General features: G+C 38.8%; 3 pseudogenes; 2 read left to right on the top strand and 1 right to left on the bottom strand.

Moving 5' to 3' along the window:
- The window catches only part of LOC125587060, an 81,674-nt pseudogene that overhangs the window by 47,801 nt on the left and 14,400 nt on the right, over positions 1-19,473 (top strand).
- LOC125587524 lies at positions 63-1,896 on the bottom strand (annotated as a pseudogene).
- LOC111198571 lies at positions 2,688-5,346 on the top strand (annotated as a pseudogene).

Below are 19,473 nucleotides of genomic sequence, written 5' to 3'. Positions count from 1 at the left end.
TTTATTTCTCAATGCCGATTTGCGTATATATGTACTTGTCTGTGAAGTTGGAAGACTTTCAGGACACAGAGTACATTACATAAAATCTTAGCCAAACGAGTTTTACATCGAACTAAAAGTATTCACGACTTGCTTTTAACATCATCAAGTAGCATATAATTTAAAAATCTTAATTTATATGAGAATTCCTTTAACTTGGCATCTTGCTTTTAACTATTACTTGCCATTGGTTTTGCCTAGACACGTGAAGTTTAGCCTGCCAATAAGAAAAGAGACAACAAAGAGCAAGCAAACATTGTCAAATCAAAGAAACAGAGAAATGCAACCCACTTATTTCACTGTTGCACTGAAGCTCTATGCGTCACCTCGGGCTGTCGCATTGGAAGAACCTTTAAGATTAAAGAATAATCAGACAGGAACAAGATAGAGAGACAAGTTTTGCTTATGAAAACTGATCATAAAAAAAGAACCTCGAGTTCTTCCAGTGCTCCATCAGAGAATGGTGAACCATTTGAAATAGTCGCAACGAATGAAGGTAGTTGCAGTAGCCGTCGAGATTGCGTCTTTATTTGAAATATGATCAATCACTTGATTTCCAAAATCAAAACTGTCTTCGAGCTCCTCTGTTTCTTGACTAAGAGCTTCAGCAGTGGTTATCTTCTTTAGTGGCCGACTCTCAGGTGTATCTTTATTAATAGCAGCAGCATTCTCTGGTGGAACCTTACTGATGGAATCAGAATTACCATTGTAAAATAATCTTTCATAGGACTTGAACAAACGGATCCAGCCTTCACCATTTTCTAAAGGCACTGTAACAGCAACGGGTTAGGAGTTCCTTAACTGATCAGTGAGTGTCTCATCATCTCACCGTTTTCTCTACTTCCCATCTCCTGGACTGTTAGAACCACCATTACTCTCAGAACTCGCTTCGTTAGTACTAGTAGTTGCACTTGCTGTAGAGGAAACTCTGTCCTCTGAACGGCGTTTGCTGTCCCATGGTATGAGAAGGTCTGATTCCACTAGGAAACACAGAGCTCGGGATACTTGCTCGCTTTATATGGCTGACACTAATCTACATCCCGGGAATCCACAACATGTAACAGTTAACGGTGTGTTTAAACTCCTCAACGGTTCTTTTGATGTCGAATTGCTGGCTTTCAACATGCAATGGAGTGGTCAGAGATGCCTGTTGAAAATCATGTGGATGAGGGTGGCATTGAAGCATGTCATAAGTGTGTCTCTCAATCTAGAATACAATGAATAAACAAGAGTGTCACCTTCAGTGTGAGGTGTCTAAGACGTGACTCAACCCAGCCTTTCCATTTTCTTAAATCATCAACACTGCAGCAGAGATGTCAATCTGAAGATGGTTTTATAAGCTTCAAAGAATGCAAATGGTTCAAAAAGGGTATTCCTGTCAGCTTTGTTTGGTTCCATAACCTGCAAGACATCAAACGATTGTCACTAGTCAATTGATCTGCGTAGAAGCTAAAACTATTAGGACTATCTATATCTTTGCCTCTTTGAAACTCTCCTGTCATAATCCTCAATGTACTTGCAGTGACATTATAACTGAAGTTCATACAAGGATAAGCATGAGTAATGATGGGGAACATGTGCAACCGGTCCTTTAGATTTCGTCTAGGATCCCAAACTTGAAGGCCAACGCCATTGTGTATAGACCGTAAAGATAGAAGCAATACTACCACGAAATACAGAGACCTAGCAATTGTCAGAGGAAGACTTGACATAAGTAGCATGATACTCACTCATGCCTCTTAATGTTGTCCAGAAATTCTTCTCATTAACAAAACGTAGATTTAGACTAAGCAAGTCATATTGTATAAGTTTTATGAAATTAAGAAAAGTATCATCAGTAAGCATAAAACCTCAATATTAGGAACCAGACTCAAGATCTGTTAAGTGACTCTACAATCGGCGAACAGTTTGCTCATCAGCATTCTGTAGGATGGAATCATGTGATATATCTAAGTCCTGCACCGTTAACATCAGGCAGAGAACATAAATACGCAATGCCTCCATATCACATAATCTTGATGATAGAAAATGCATTATCAGTCAGGTGAGTGTCAGATTGATATTCATGTTCATGTTTTCTGATGACAGGATGAGTATGATGGACAGATTGTGAAATTGGATTGTGGACTCAGCTTCCGTATCTAATGCGTTAGATAGAAAAACCACAATTGTTTAAGGGACATATAATCGTTGGAATTGTATCCTTTGATTAAACAAGAAAAATAAACAAAAAGAAAAGAAGAACAAGAAAAATGTGAAAGGAGCAACAAGTCAAGTGAGTTAGTGAAAGCTTTTGTTTCGTTATGTAAAAGTCTTTGAGTTTGCTTGTTGTATTAGTCCAAGTCTAAGTCAAAAAGTATAGGCAAAGATAGGCTGGCCATGAGTGAGAAAGGTTAAGCCAAGAGAAAAGTTCAACAATAATAAATGGCGTGCTGCATGGGAGAGGTAGGAATGAGTCCAATGCTTTAAACTTCTGAGTTAAGTTGGGGAGAGTGTGGGGACAATTCATTGATCACAGATTCACAGAAGACTTGACAAGTAAACTGAAAAATCCAACAGAGTTGACGCAAGACTTTCAGTCTTGAAGCCAAATCTCTTTAATTGAGGAGCCCCATAAGAATTACACAACTCATTAGTTACCACACAAACAGAAGAAAAAAAAGGAAGATGATTCGGAGGCAATCTCTTATCGTCTTCTTTCTTTTCCTTATATTCAACACTCATGCTTCTCCTACGGCTACGCTCCAAACGGATGCTCTTTTGGAGTTCAAAAATGAATTCACGTTCAGTGCACCAGACCCAGATGAAGCTCCTTTTTATACCTCTAATTTAAGTTCGTGGAACACGAGCAGTGATCACTGTTCCTGGAAAGGTGTCACATGCAAGGCTAATTCCGATGAGGTGATATCACTCGTCATTGAGAACACCTTTCTCAATGGCTCTTTGAAAGCAAACACTAGTCTGTTAAAAACTCCATCATCTTCACCACCTAACCCTTTTCAATTGCAATCTCAGGGGAGAGATTCCTTCTTCACTAGGAAACCTTTTTCATCTCAAACATCTTAACATTTCCGGTAATTATTACTTGGTAGGTGAAATTCCATCTTCAATAGAAAGCCTTTCTCATCTCATGCAGCTTGACCTTTCTTACAATGATTTGGTAGGTAAAATCCCATCTTCACTAGGAAATCTTTCTCCCCTCATAGAGCTTGACCTTAATAGCAATAGCTTGATAGGTGAAATTCCATCTTCACTAGGAAACCTAAACCAGCTAACATTTATGAGCTTTTCCTCAAACAACTTGACTGGTCACATTCCTAGTTCATTTGCCAATTTCAATAAGCTGTCCCATTTAGATCTCTCAAGAAATCAATTCTCCGGTGGAGATTTCCCTCTTATACTATCAAATTTAACCAGCTTGTCCAAACTAGACATTTCCTATAATCACATCAAATCCATATGCTTCCATCTAACATGAGTGGACTCCATAACTTGGAAGTATTTGACGTGAAAAGAAATTCTTTTCTCGGGAATGTCCCTACATCCTTGTTTATGATTCCAATGTTACTAGGTGTTTATTTGAGTGGAAACCAATTCGAGGGACCCTTAGATTTTGGGAATACATCCGCATCTTCAAAGTTAGTCAGCCTAGACCTCAGTTCTAACAACTTCCACGGACCAATTCCAGAAGATATATTTAGATTTCTCAAACTCGAAACTTTAGATCTTAGCAATAACCGTTTCATTGGGGCAATCTCTAGATCTATGTACAAATTAGTCTCCCTCAGGTTTCTAGATCTATCCTACAATAAGATGGAAGGTCAAGTACCGAGTTTCTTGTGGAGCCTAGACACCTTGACGCTTTCTCATAATTATTTCAGTAGCCTTGAGGAAGTTGTCGTCAATGGAAGTCACTCTGATCTTAGTTCAAATTCACTTCAAGTATTAGTTTTCAAAGTTGATCTTGGTTCAAATTCACTCCAAGGATCATTTCCCCGATGGATCTGTAAGTCAACATTACTCTTATTAGATCTGTCAAACAACCATCTCTCTGGTTCCATTCCGTCATGTTTGATGAATTGCACTGTTAATATACTTCTAAGAAACAACAATTTGAGCGGATTCCTCCCAGATATCTTTACCAATGCCACTGAGGTAATATACTTAGATGTTAGCCGTAACCAGTTAATGGGGAAGCTTCCAAAATCACTGATCAACTGCAAGTATATGCATTATCTGAATCTGAAAAGAAACAAGTTCAATGACACGTTTCCATCTTGGTTGAGTTCTTTGGGATCATTACGTGTTCTGATTCTCAGATCAAATGCCTTTTATGGTCCAGTCTCTTCATATGTTGGATTTCCAAGTCTGCAAATCATTGACATATCGCATAATAGCTTCAATGGAACATTGCCACAAGATTATTTTGTGAACTGGCATGAAATGTCAACAGTGTGGGTAGATTACGAAGGTAGTCAAGGTTCGTTATACATGGGGGAAATCAATCATACGGATTCGATGGATATGATGTATAAAGGTGTAGACACAGAGTTTCCACAGATCTTTATTGGGTACAAAGCCATCGATTTTTCTGGAAACAAATTCACGGGACGAATCCCTAAATCAGTTGGCTTGTTGAAGGATTTGCGTCATGTCAACTTTTCAAGAAATGCATTTACCGGCAGTATCCCATCATCCTTGGCAAAACTAACAAACCTCGAGGCACTAGACCTCTCTCGCAATAAGCTTTCGGGTTCTATTCCTCGTGATCTTGCCAGACTCTTCTTCGTGTCATACTTGGACTTCTCCCACAACCTTCTCCAAGGTCCAGTTCCACGAAGCACCCAGTTTCAAAGCCAAAACTGTTCTTCGTTCGAAGACAACCCTGGACTCTATGGTCTCGAGGAAATCTGCGGAGAAATCCATGTTCCGGATCCAACATCGGGGAATTCACAACAATCCAAGGAATTTTCATCCGAAGAGTCAGGAGAAGTGTTGAGCTGGATAGCTGCTGCAATAGCTTTCGGACCTGCTGTGTTCTGTGGACTGGTGATCGGACATATCTTCTTCACTTCACACAAACACATATGGTTCATGGAAAAGCTCGGTCGAACAATCGCGGTGGCATCATAACTGTTCGTTAAGACCATTTCTCTCAACGTTGTTTCTTTAAAAGTCTTGCAAGTCTGTACTCCAATAATTGGTTCGTCAATGTGCTGTTATTTGTAATTTTGGTTCTATTAAACATTGTTGGTGTTTTTGTTGTAATAATAAAATTTGAAGTTGTATTGATACACTTTTGTCAGTGAAGTTGGGAGATTTTTTCAGGACACAGAACTGGTTTTGGGTCAAGGGAACACATTACATAATCGAGTTTTACATCGAATTAGAAGTATTTAGGACTTTGCTTTTAACATCAAAGAAAAGCATACAATATAAAAACCTTATTTACATAAAGTAAATAAGAACCATTTAACCTATCATCTCGAATTTGGATAAGCTCTGAGATTCTTGGCGATGTAACTTTGTCTTAGCGAATCCGGCCGGCACATGTAGATCATTCTCCTTACCGTTAGAACAAAAATTTAGGGGCTAAAATGAAATAAATAAATATTTCGTGTGAATCTAATTTGGTAATTAAGAACACATCAAGTCTTGTTATGCTGCACAGTGAAAGGCTTGATTTTTCAAATGAAAACGATGTTCTTCTGTATTGATGATATTGTTATGGTAGGTGTGGTCATTTTTGGATTTATGATGGGCATGGTGGTCGTTTAGCTGCAGAGTTTGCTAAGAAGCATCTTCACCTTAATGCTCTTTCAGCTGGTTTACCACGTGAGTTCACTACAAGAAAACATCGTAATTCTGACGAACATTCTGACGGAAAATGAGATCCTCGGAATATTCCGACTAATTTCCTCGGAAATTCCGAGAAAACTCAAAATTTGGGTTTCCTCGGGGTTTCCTCGGAATTTACCGATGAAATACCGAGGAAGTCATATTCCTCGGAAAACACCAACGAATATCCGAGGATATATTATAGCCGTTGGGGATTTTAAAAATTTCGAGGAAATTCCGAGGAAAGAGCCGTTGCCGTCGGTATTCCGTCATAATTTCCTCGGTACTGTCGGCAGCATTTCATCTATAAATACCCGCACCCCCCCCCCAACCTCTTCATTCACTCCATTTCTTCATTCTCTCACATACTATATTTACACACGAATTTGATTGAAAAAAGCATGTCTTCTTCAAATTATTATCGTTCTTGGATCGATCGACCTCATTTGGATCCGAACACGAGATTGCTTACGGAAGAATACCAACGAGGTATAACCGAATTCATGGGGTTAGTTCAACGACAACCGGAAGCAGAAACGGGTATGTTAAGATGTCTTTGCTCTAATTGTAAAAATAGAAAGATTATTAAAGAGTGTGATGTTTGGACTCATCTATATTTGAATGGGTTTACACGAAGTTACAAAATTTGGTATCATCATGGAGAAACTGATTATGAATATGGTAGTACTAGCGAACCTCAGCCTGCGGTTAGGTTAGAAGAACCAATTAGAATGGATGTAGATTATGGTGTAGGTACTGAGCAGATGGTAAATGATCATTTTAGAGGGGAAAATTTACCCAATGCAGAAGCTATGAGATTTTATGATATGTTGGATGCTGGAAAGCAACCCTTGTACGAAGGTTGCAGAGATGGTCATTCAGCTTTATCATCTGCAACAAGACTGATGAGCATTAAAACAGATTATAATTTGGCTGAAGACTGTGTGGATGCGATTGCTGATTTTGTAAAAGGTATTCTACATGAGGATAATGTAGCCCCTGGTTCATACTACGAGGTTCAGAAACTGGTAGCTGGTCTTGGTTTATCGTATCAGGTAATAGATGTATGCAGCGATAACTGCATGATTTATTGGAGGGCGGATGAAGAGCGGGTTACATGCAAATTTTGTGGAAAGGCTCGTTATAAAGATACGAGTGGAAGAGTTCCAGTGCCATTTAAAAGGATGTGGTATTTGCCTTTGACGGAAAGGTTGCAGAGGTTGTATCAGTCTGAACGCACAGCGCAACCAATGAGATGGCATGCGGAGCATTCAACAAATGGTGAGATTAGACATCCTTCAGATGCAAAAGCGTGGAAGCATTTCCAATCAAAATATCCCGACTTTGCGTATGAGAGAAGAAATGTCTACCTTGGATTATGTACTGATGGTTTCAGCCCGTTTGGCAAGAGTGGAAGACAGTATTCTCTATGGCCAGACATTCTTACACCATAAACTTACCGCCAAACTTGTGCTTGCGACGAGAGTTTTTGTTTCTCTCCATTCTCGTTCCCGGACCAGAGCATCCTAAGAGATCACTTGATGTGTTTCTTCAGCCACTAATATATGAGTTGCAACAACTATGAGCTCAAGGTGCTGAAACATACGATGTTTCATGTAAAGAAAACTTTCAAATGCGGGCAGTACTTATGTGGACAATAAGTGATTTTCCAGCATATGGTATGTTATCTGGATGGACAACGCATGGAAGGCTATCATGTCCATATTGTCAAGATAACACTGATGCTTTCCAACTAAAACACGGAAGGAAAACGTGTTGGTTTGACTGTCATAGGAGATTCCTACCACCTGATCATCCATATCGTAGGAGTAGGAATTTGTTTACGAAGAACAAGAGGGTGTTTGACAGTCCACCTCCGGAAATTTGTGGAGCAGATTTGTCGACACAACTAAGAGATTTTGGTGCAGAAAGGACGCAAGACCAAGGTGGACATGTGCATTATCCGGTAGATGCTGTTGGAAAACTACATAACTGGCACAAAAAGAGTATTTTCTGGGATCTGCCATACTGGAAGGATCATCTGCTGAGGCATAATTTAGATGTCATGCATATTGAGAAGAACTTTTTTGACAATCTCATGAACACGATCCTTAACGTTCAAGGTAAAACAAAGGATAATTTGAAGTCAAGACTGGATTTAGTCGATATATGTGCTCGTTCAGAACTTCATGTTGATGAGAATGGTAGGGCTCCTTTTCCCATATACCGACTTGATGCAGAGGGAAAATATGCGTTCTTTGATTGGATTTCAAACGATGTGGAATTTCCAGACGGTTACGCATCTAATTTGCGTAACTGTGTCGACAGAAAGGAAAGAAAGTTTATCGGCTTGAAGAGTCACGATTGCCATGTAATGATGCAGCGCCTCCTTTCGTTTGCCTTCAAGGAACTGTTACCACGAAATATTCATGAAGCAATTGCAGGGATTAGTGCTTTCTTCCGCGATTTATGCACGAGATCAGTGACTCTTGAAGGTATTGAAAATTTGAAGACTAACATAGCCGTGATTCAGTGCAACATTGAGAAGATATTTCCTCCATCATTTTTTGATGTTATGGAGCATCTTGTTATTCACCTGGCAAGAGAATTGGAACTTGGTGGTCCTGTGCAGTATAGATGGATGTATTTGTATGAGCGGTATATGTACCATTTGAAGAAGATGGTGAAAAATTATAGTAGGGTGGAAGGTTCCATAATCGCACAGATGATAAATTCAGAAACTTTAAACTTTGCCGAGTTCTACTTTTCAGCAGAAGTGCAGACCAAAAACAGAAGACCTGCTTGGCATGATGATAGAGGCGAACGGGCAACATATCATGTTACGGTTCCAGACATCTTCACAGATGTTGGACGACTTAGCGGAAAACCAAAGGACCGTCGACTTACTGAGCAGGAGCGCAGTCATTTGCAAACATATTTGCTCACCAACTGCGAAGATGTTCTTCAATATGAGAGGTAAATAAATTAGCTTACAAATTTTTATTTTAACAAGTTGAAATTTAAATCTTAATTAATTATATTATTGTCAACATATGTACAAGATTTTCATGGCAGAAAAGCGGTTCGAATATAGATACGCCACAGAGGAGGAACTTGAAGAACTGAAGCAGAGAGAATTTTCTGGATGGATGCTTACTTATGTGAGTGCTTTAAACAAATTAAAATATTATTTATCACATATTTATACTAATTCACATATATTGATATAACATATATATGTGCTATTAATAGGTGTCTGCTGGTATGACCAGAGGTGAAACATTTGACGATTGGATACGCGAGATGGTGCGTGGAGCAGAGTATGTTGTGAAGTCATATCCGAGATTTTGTACTCGAGGATATGCATTCACAACTCAAAAGAGGAGACGTTCGAGTACGACTTATGATGCTGGCGTTTGTTCTGCATCTGGAGATGATGTATACTACGGAAACATACGGGAGATTATGGAAATCAAGTATCCGGGCATGGTTGGATTGCGCTGTACTGTTTTCTATTGTGATTGGTACGACAACACTCCAGATCGAGGTGTGAGAACAGATGCATTTGGTGTTACATCAGTACATTCGAGGCGAAAGTTGCAATATTATGATCCTTTCATTCTTGCTTCTCAGGCCGATCAGGTAATTAAATATACATATATCAATTATTCATAATGATTCATCATCATGTGTATTAATAACACTTATTTACAATTAAATAATTTTTTAAATGTTACAGGTTTGTTATATCAAGTACCCCCGGGTTAGGAACAGAGATGATCCATGGGTCACTGTTACATCACTCAACCCGAGAGGCCGAGTTCAGGGAAGTTCTGAGCTGGAAGACCCACTACAACCAAGCACATCCGGTAACTTAAGTGCAGCAGAAGATTTAGCTGCAGTTGGCCTTGTAGTCGATTTAACCGACTTTGGAGAGGAAGCCGTCGTTCACGTAGAGGATGAACCAGAGATTGGAGAGTTTCACCAAGATCCAGATTCAGATTCATCTGGTGATGATGACTCGGAAACAAAGTAGCATCGCCTTTTTTTTTAATATAAGAATACCGAGGAAATTCCGAGGGATAATAGGATTTAGGGATTTCCTCGGAATTTCCTCGGAATAGTCCGAGACTTTTCCGACGATTTAGGGCTTTTCTTTTAGGGTTTCTGTTTCCTCGGAAAAGCCTCAGAATATTCCGAGGAAATCGAAGTGTTCCTCGGAATTTCCTCGGAATATTCCGAGGCTTTTCCGAGGAAGTAGGGCTTTTAAACCGAAAACAACGTTTTTCGGTTTGAATAACACTTATATAACCCTTATTAAGTGTCTTAGACTGATTATGAAGTCAAAAATTTGTTCCTTACCCTATAATAAATACTTTTCCGATTGTATGAACGAAATCCCCACAACAAAAGAGAAACACTTATACACTTTAATGAACGGTAAAGGGAATATTTACAATTCGTTTTGAAATTTTGTTATTTCATAGTTTATGATCATCTATACAAAGATTCCTCAATGGTATGCATTGTATTTGTATAAGAAATGATATAGGGCAAAAAAAAATTGATGTTTTGAAACCCCAAACATGTGTTCCTCGGAATTTTCTCGGAATAATCCGAGGAAATTCCGAAGAACAATATAAACCAATAGAAATACATGCATAGGATATTTTTTTTCCTCGAATTAATGAACATACCGAGGAAATTCCGACGGATATTTAAGTGTCCGTCGGAATTTCCTCGGAATATTTTCATTTAACCGGGCAAACCAGCCGCCACATATTTCGCAAAAATTGAAATTGAAAATACCGAGGAAATTCCGACGGATAGTTTCCGTCGGACCCTAGGTTTTATAAACACGAAACACTTCTTCTTCCCCATTTCTCTCTTCTTCCTCTCCGGCGATCTCTCTCTTCTTCCGGCGATCTCCCCCTTCTCTCGCGACGATCTCTCCGGTGAATCCTCTCTAAACCTACACAAATCATGTAAGGACCCTATCTCACTCTCTTAGGTTCTATTTGTTAGGTTTTTATGTAGATTTGATGATTTTAGAAGTTTTTTGATACATTTTTGTTAGGGTTTGGTTAGGATTGTGATTTGGTTGTGTAATAGGTTTAGAATTGTGATTTGGTTGGATAATTTGTTGTGTTGAATTGATTTAGAACTTTTTTATAAATTTTTAATTACTTTTGTATTTATAAAATCAATTTTTGTATATAAATTGGATTTTTGAATTTTACAAAACGTTTTTGTATATAAATTTGATTTTTTGGATTTTACAAAACGTTTTTTGTATATAAATTCGATTTTTGGATTTATAAAAGATGATTTCATATTTATAAAAATATTTATATTTATTAAAACTAATTTTGTATTTATAAAACATTTTTTTGATTTATAAACACTATTTTATTATTTTTTGTATTTATAAAAACTATTTTTAAATATGTTTTTCAATTAATATTTATTAAAACTATTTTTAAATATGTTTTTTTAATTTATATATTTATTATAACTGATTGTAAATATTTTTTCAATTAATATTTATTAAAACTATTTTTAAATATGTTTTTTTTAATTTACAGGTCTACTGGTGATCAGACCCGGTCTCGATCTCGTCGTGCCTCACCACGAGGTCGTAGTGGTACGGGGAGCCACTCTCAGGGTTCGTCCAGCCACTCTCGGGGTTCGTCCAGCTACTCACGGGGGTCGAGCAGCCACTGTCGGGATTCTTCATTTCCCGCTCCAGTTTTTGCTACCGCTGCTGCACCCCCTCCCGTTGCTGCACCCCCTCCCACTGCTGCACCCCCTCCCGCTCCTCCAGTCGTTCCGGGAGTGATGATTGTTGCCCAGTTGGTTCAACAGCCCGGTCGTGAGCATCTTCCCTATCTCATCACTCCGTGTTCAAAGGGACGACGTCAAACATGGTAATTAAAAGTATTTTTTTTCTTTCATGAAAATTTGATTCATTATTAATAATTTGTTTCTTATATTAGGTTCAACCGATCCGGGAACGGGATCAGCACATGGATCAACAATATGATGTACTCGAACCTCAGCAAGGGATATCCGACTTTCACTCACTTCCCTGCCGAGGACCAGGAGATGTGGTTTCGTCAGTTTGCGGTAAGTATTCTAATTTTTTAACTTATATTTTTAATCTTTAATATAAAATTTCTACAAATTGTGTTTTTTTTTCAGCAAGAGTTCACCTGGAATCCCGATCACACGAACATTATCCGTGACGCCTTCGTCCATAAAGTTATGGACAACTATGGGAAGCAGATCTACGAGTGGAAGCAGAAGTGGCTCATCAACCAGGTTTTTTTTAATTTATTAAACAATTTTTTGAATTTATTAAACTATTTTTGGATTTATTAGACTATTTTATATTTTTTTATTAAAAGGTCCCGAAGTCGATCAACAGCACGGTCTGGGAGGAGTTGTGTGTGCATTGGGATAAGGACGAGACGAAAGCTACCTCCGTGACCAACTCCGCCAACCGCAAGAGCGATCGTGGCGGGAAGGGCATGTACAAGCACAATTTGGGTGCCCAGACTATTGCCACTCTGGGGGATCGCTTGGTAAGTTCAATCTTTTTTTTTTAATTATTTAAGTATTTTTATTTTATTTTTTATGCATTTCTTCTAATTTCTAATGTTTGTTTAACTTTTGTTTTTTTCAAGGCGGATGAAAATGATGGCGAGCCGGTTGATGATTTCATCCTAATGAAGACGGCGCATACCAACAAGCACGCCGGGGAGATTGATGATGGTGTTGTGAGGGATGTGCTCAGCCTGATCGAAACTCAGAAGGAAGACGAAGAGACCCGTCTATCTCAGCTTCAAACCGACCTTGACGCCACTTCGACGGCTTCGACCAACTTGTCCCGGATTCGAATCAACGAAATCGTTGAATCGGTATGTTTCAATTCATTTATTTCTTTATTTTCATTTTATCATCTTTTCTATTATTTAAATTTATTTATTTTCTATTTCAGTCGGTTCCAAAGAAGAATGGACGTTTGGTCGGTTTGGGTCGTCGAGCCCGGTCGGTTCCTCCTTTTGCACCACAGCCCTATGTTGATCCAGAAGTGCTTATGGACCAGTTGAAGGACAAAGATGACCGCATAGCTGCGTTGGAGCAAAAGATGGCGATCAAGAGGCGGGATGGGAGGCAACGAGGAAGCAGAACGAGCAAATGATGGAGATGATGAAGAGGATGTACCCGAACGAGCAGTTCCCGTAGTTTCTTTCTTTTTTTTTCAAAAACTCTAAATGTTTTATTTTGGTATGTACAACTTTGAATATTATCTAATATGTATTCTATTTCAATTTTAATTTTATATTTTCGAATTTCAATTAAAAAAAGTAAATTTTTAATTTTAAAAAAAAATATTTTTGGGAATATTCCGAGGAAGTGTATCCCTCGGGATATTCCGACGACAACTTCCTCGGAATATTCCGAGGGCATATCTCCTCGGAATATCCCGACGGATACACTTCCTCGGAATATTCCGACGGCAAAGGTTTCTCGGAATATTCCGACGGCCGAAGTTCGTCGGAATATTCCGGTACCTCTTTTCTCTCGGAATGTTTCCGAGGACCGTTCCATCGAAAATATCCGAGGAGATACCGACGAACAGTCCTAGAAAATTTTTCTTCGGAATGTCCTCGGAATTTTTAATTCTCGGTATTCCCTCGGAATTTTCCGACGAAATTCCGAGGAAATTTTACTTTCCGACGAGAAATTTCTGACGACCATTCTCGTCGGTATGTCCTCGGAATACCGTTATTCCGAGGACATACCGACGATATTTGTCGTCGGAATACCAGTGTTTTCTTGTAGTGGTTGGTCTGTTTTACTTTGTTCATAGATTATATTATTAATGTCTTTCTCGCAGAGCAAAGATTTGTTTTGGTTTCACTTCATACTTGATGGTATATAAGTTCAGTCTATACGTCTTTTTCAGCTATCTAATCATCTCATTGTGGCTATTACCATCCATTGATTTTGAACTGTTAACACAGCTTTGTTACCAGCTTCCGGAAGACCGATGAGTTGCTCCTACAAGAAAGTGTTTCAGGTAATTCGTGACATGCTTTGTCTGCATAGGAGCTTTTCTCTCGGCTGTTGATTGCTTTGCTAATATCTCCTCCATAGAATCTTTCTTCTCCCTGACATTTGTGTATGGCGCAGGAGGATGGCAAGATGGCGTCACAGCAGTGTGCGTCTGGATAGTTGATCAAAAGGTATAATCGGGGAATCATACAGAAGCATGTAATCCACTCAAAGCAATTGTTTTGACAAGAGAGCATAAGCAGGAGCGTTCTCGCATTCAAAAGGTTTTTCTCTATGATGAGCAAGACAAGTGATATCACAGTAAATTGAGTACCACATACTCTGTTAGTAACTTGGTCTGAGTTTCGCAGTCAGGTGGTGTTGTGAGCACAAATGGACGTTTACAAGGGCGTCTTGACACTACAAGAAAACACGTTTTTGCCGACTGATTTTACCGACTCATTATGTAGTCGCTAAATATACCGACTGATTCACGACTGATTAGCGACTTTGCTACGACAGAAATAAAACAGTAGGTAATCAGTCGCCAAATAACGACTACAGAATTCAGTAGAAACCTAGTCGTTTATTAGCGACTGACTACAGACTAATGTGTAGTCGGTAAGCATCGGTCGGTAATTAGTCGGGAAATATAGTGACTGTTTAGCGACTGATATATATTAGGTGAAACCGTCACATTTCGGTCGTCAAAAACCGGTATAAAACACGTGAATGTCGTTACTAGTTTGGTGTAACAACCTTTTACGACCAAATATATCAGTCGGCAAATTCAGTCGTAAATCAGTAGGAAAACAGTCGGAAACATTTTCTATATATACACCCAACCGAGTCATTTTTTCTTCGAGCGATGCTTGAAAGAATAAAAAAGTCAGAAAAAACGTTCAGTCACATAATGGGAGGTAATTACAACTACACTAACTTTCGAGATTGGATGTACAAGAGGATCGATGAAGAAACGGGGAATTTCTCGGAAGAGTTCACAACGGGAGTAGAGCAATTCATGGAATTTGCAAACAGTCAGCCTCTAACACAGGATAATAATGGTAAATTCTTTTGTCCTTGCAGTGTTTGCAAGAATGAGAAATTTCTCCCGGGGCATCGAATTTTGAAACATATATATAGTAAAGGGTTTATGCTCGACTATTATGTGTGGTACAAGCATGGAGAAGAACTCGATATGGCTTTAGGAACAAGTTATGCTAATCCGACGCATTTAAGTGGTAGTGAAGATCACATTGGTAATGCAGTAGAAGATAGATATGTGGAAATGGTGAATGATGCATTTCGAGATAATGTGAGTTTTGATAACTATCAACATGGTGATAGTTATCAAAATGCAGTAGATCCGGAATGCAATCACTCGAAGAAATTCTACGACTTGTTAGAAGGAAGCGAAAAATCCTTTATATGATGGTTGCCGAGAAGGTCACTCGCAATTATCATTGGCTTCTAGGATCATGCAAAATAAGGTGGATTATAATTTGAGTGAAAAGTGCGTTGATTCGGTATGTGAAATGTTGACAGACTATTTACCAGCTGGAAACCAATCAACCGGTTCACATTACGAGACAGAAAGATTGATGCGCAATTTGGGTCTCCCGTACTATAAAATTGATGTGTGTGTTAACAATTGTATGATCTTCTGGAAAGAAGATGAAAGGTGGGATAAGTGTCAGTTTTGTGATGCACCAAGATGGAAGCCTAGAAGCGAACGACGTAGAACCAAAGTGCCATATAGTCGTATGTGGTATCTACCTATTGCTGACAGATTGAAGAGAATGTATCAGAGCAAGAAGACAGCAGCAGCAATGAGATGGCATGCAGAGCACCAAGCAAAGGAGGGTGAAATGTCTCATCCGTCAGATGCAGCAGAGTGGAAACACTTTCAAGATCAACATCCCCGGTTTGCAGAGGAACCCCGTAATGTTTATCTCGGCTTATCTACGGATGGATTCAATCCATTTGGGATGTCTAATAATCATTCGTTGTGGCCAGTGATCTTGACTCCATATAATCTACCTCCTGGTATGTGCATGAATCCAAAGTATTTGTTTCTCACAATTTTGAATTCTGGGCCAAATCACCCACGAGCTAGTCTAGATATCTTCCTCAAACCTCTAATTGCGGAGTTAAAAGAGCTGTGGTCTACTGGAGTTGAAGCATACGATGTCTCTTTGAATCAAAATTTTAATCTTAAGGTTGTGCTTCTTTGGACGATAAGCGACTTTCCGGCATATGGGATGCTATCAGGATGGACGACTCATGGTAGGTTGTCTTGTCCAATTTGTATGGAAGATACAAAGGCTTTTTATCTGAAGAATGGAAGGAAGACGTGTTGGTTTGATTGTCATCGAAGATTTCTTCCTCGTGGCCATCCATTGAGGAAGAACAGAAAGGACTTCTTGAAGGGAAAACATGCTATGAATGAAGTTCCACCTGAATCTTTGAGTGGTGAGCAAGTTTATTCTGAGCGGTTAAAAGGTGTCAATCCACCAAAAACGTCCCAGTGCGGTGGAAATGGTCACGATAAGAAGAAACCCGGATATGGGAAGGAACATAACTGGCACAAGGAAAGCATATTCTGGGAGTTGCCGTACTGGAGGGACCTAAATCTTCGACATAATCTTGATGTTATGCATATTGAGAAGAATTTTTTCGACAACATCATGAATACTCTTATGAGTGTGAAGGGTAAGTCGAAAGACACAATCAAGTCAAGATTGGATATAGAACTTCTCTGTGATCGGCAACACTTACATGTTGATAGTCGTGGTCAAGCTCCTTTTCCTCCCTACACACTGGGAGAGAGCGCAAGAAAAGTTTATTGGAATGTGTGAAAGTTGGGGTAAAATTTCCAGACGGTTATGCTTCCGACTTAGCTAACTGTGTTGATATAGAGAAGCGCAAGTTTTCAGGCATGAAGAGTCATGACTGCCATGTGTTTATGGAGAGGCTACTTCCATTTATATGTGCAGAACTCCTAGACGAGAACGTCCATCTTGCTTTATCAGGTACAAATTAATTAATTAATTATAGTTTCATGATATATTACATTTCGAAGAGTGTTTATAAGTTGGGTTATTAACGATTTTAAATTTGTTTATATATTGCAGGGATTGGTTTATTTTTCCGTGACCTTTGCTCGAGAACTTTGCAAAAAAATCGCTTAAAAAAACTTAAACAAAATATTGTTTTGATACTATGCAATTTGGAAAAGATCTTTCCACCATCTTTTTTTGACGTGATGGAGCACTTGACTATACATCTCCCCTATGAAGCTGAACTAGGAGGCCCCGTGCAATATAGGTGGATGTATCTTTTCGAAAGATATTTTAAGAAGTTGAAAGCGAACGCAACGAACAAAAGCCATGCAGCAGGGTCGATAGCCATGCAGCAGGGTCGATAGTTGAAGCATATATCAATGCTGAGATTGCTTATTTCTCAGAACACTACTTCGCTGACAGTATACAAACGAAATCGAGGTAAATGTTATAATTAGTTACATGTTCGCCTTTTCATGTGTATTTATATGTTTTCTTCTAAAATGTGGATCTCTTGTCCTAATATGGTAGGTTTACAAGATTTGAAGTAGGTGAAGTCCCTGTATATCATGTTGAAGGAGTACCAGATATATTTATTCAGGTAGGTCGTCCAAGCGGGGAAATGCAAGAAATTTGGCTTTCCGAAAAAGATTATCTATGCGCACATGCTTATGTTTTGCGAAATTGTGATTATTTTCAGCCATTTGAGAGGTATATATAATTTGACAAATTAAATCCATACCTTATATTTCTCACACTAATCTAACAAATGCATACCTTCTCATATTTTAATTTTGTTGCTCTAATATAGCATGTTCGAAGATTTTCTTTCTGTAAAATATCCAGACCTTTCTGAAAGAGATCTCTCCACGAAGAGAGCTGAGGAATATCATATATGGGTGAAAGATTATGTACGTCTCAGTTATACTATTATAATACTTAATTTTACATAGTGTTAATCTTGTGTATATATATTTACAGGTTACTCACTGGAGCGAAACACATCCTTTTCCTGCTTGGGTTAAAGAGTTTGTACAAGGACCCGTGAATAAAGCCAAAACCTGGCCAATTTATTTCACTCGAGGTTTTCTGTTTCATACCCAAACGCATGGTGAGGGACGAAAGAATTGCAACTATGGAGTATGTGCTAAAGGAGAGAGTTATACAAATGCAGCTGATGAATCTCAGTACTATGGGATCTTAACAGATATCATACAAATCAAGTACGAGGGTATAGTCGATTTGAAAATCACACTTTTTAAGTGTAAGTGGTATGACCCTGTTATTGGTAGAGGCACTCGGCGGAAAAATGGCGGAATAGTGGATGTTCTCTCATCGAGAAAATACTACAAATATGATCCATTTATTCTAGGTACGTTTGTATATATATACTTATTGTTTATATTTTTATTAACTATATTTATTTTTGTTTAACAGCATCTCAAGCAGATCAAGTTTGTTATATTCCATATCCATATGTAAGAAAACCGAAGCAGTCTTGGCTCAATGTTCTAAAAGTGAATCCGAGGAGAATCATTTTTGGAGAATATGAAGACAAAGATCCGGTGACTTTGCAACAAGAAAACGATGATGCTGTTTTGATGACCACAGTTGAAGACCTTGAAGTCGACCATTTGGTACATGCTCCTGGAGAACCGATCAATATTGATTTCGATGTGGCAGATGCAGAACCTAATGATGAATTCTGATGTAATTTATCATCTTCAGATGATGATGAAGATGGAGATGAAGATGAACCGTACTAAGTTATTTTCAAATTTATTTGCAAATTTAACGACTGATTACCTACTTATTACCGACTATTAAGCCAAAAATTCGGTTTTGCCTCCAAAAAATTATTGAACCGCGAAAATATTTGGTTATAATTTGATATTGAATTTCAATTTAATTTTCATTTTAAAAAATGGTGACTGAATTCCGACTGATTGGCGACTGATGATCTAAACCGAGAAAACCCAAAATTTTTAGACTTAAAGCCCGCGTTAACAAAGCCCAAAATTTTATTTCATCTCTTCTAATTTCGCGGAAGAAGAAACAGAACCAACAAAAAAACCCTAATCTCACTCTCAATCTAGAGCCACTCTCTCACGATCTCAATCTCCATCTCCATCTCGATCTCGATCTCAATCTCTCCCACAGATCTCGACGGCCACTCTCTCCCACCGGTCTCGATCTCGATCTCTCCCACCGAGCTCGATCTCGATCTCTCCCACCGGTCACAATCTCGATCTCTCCCACCGATCCCGATCTCTCCAGCATCTGTCTCCGAAGATGGGTGGAAAGAGGAAGCGAAATACCGTCAAACCCAACTCCTCTCGGGTTACACAATGCCCAGCTACTTTACCAGCTCAGTATGACTTCATACCGAGGGATCCATCTCCGTCGATCCCACCCGTTCTCCCTAAGAACAAACCTCTCCCTAAGAACAAACCTCTCCCTAAGAACAATAATC

Source organism: Brassica napus, chromosome C5 (assembly GCF_020379485.1).
Source record: "Brassica napus cultivar Da-Ae chromosome C5, Da-Ae, whole genome shotgun sequence".
NCBI lineage: Eukaryota > Viridiplantae > Streptophyta > Magnoliopsida > Brassicales > Brassicaceae > Brassica > Brassica napus.
This window is presented reverse-complemented; position numbering and strand designations above follow the sequence as displayed.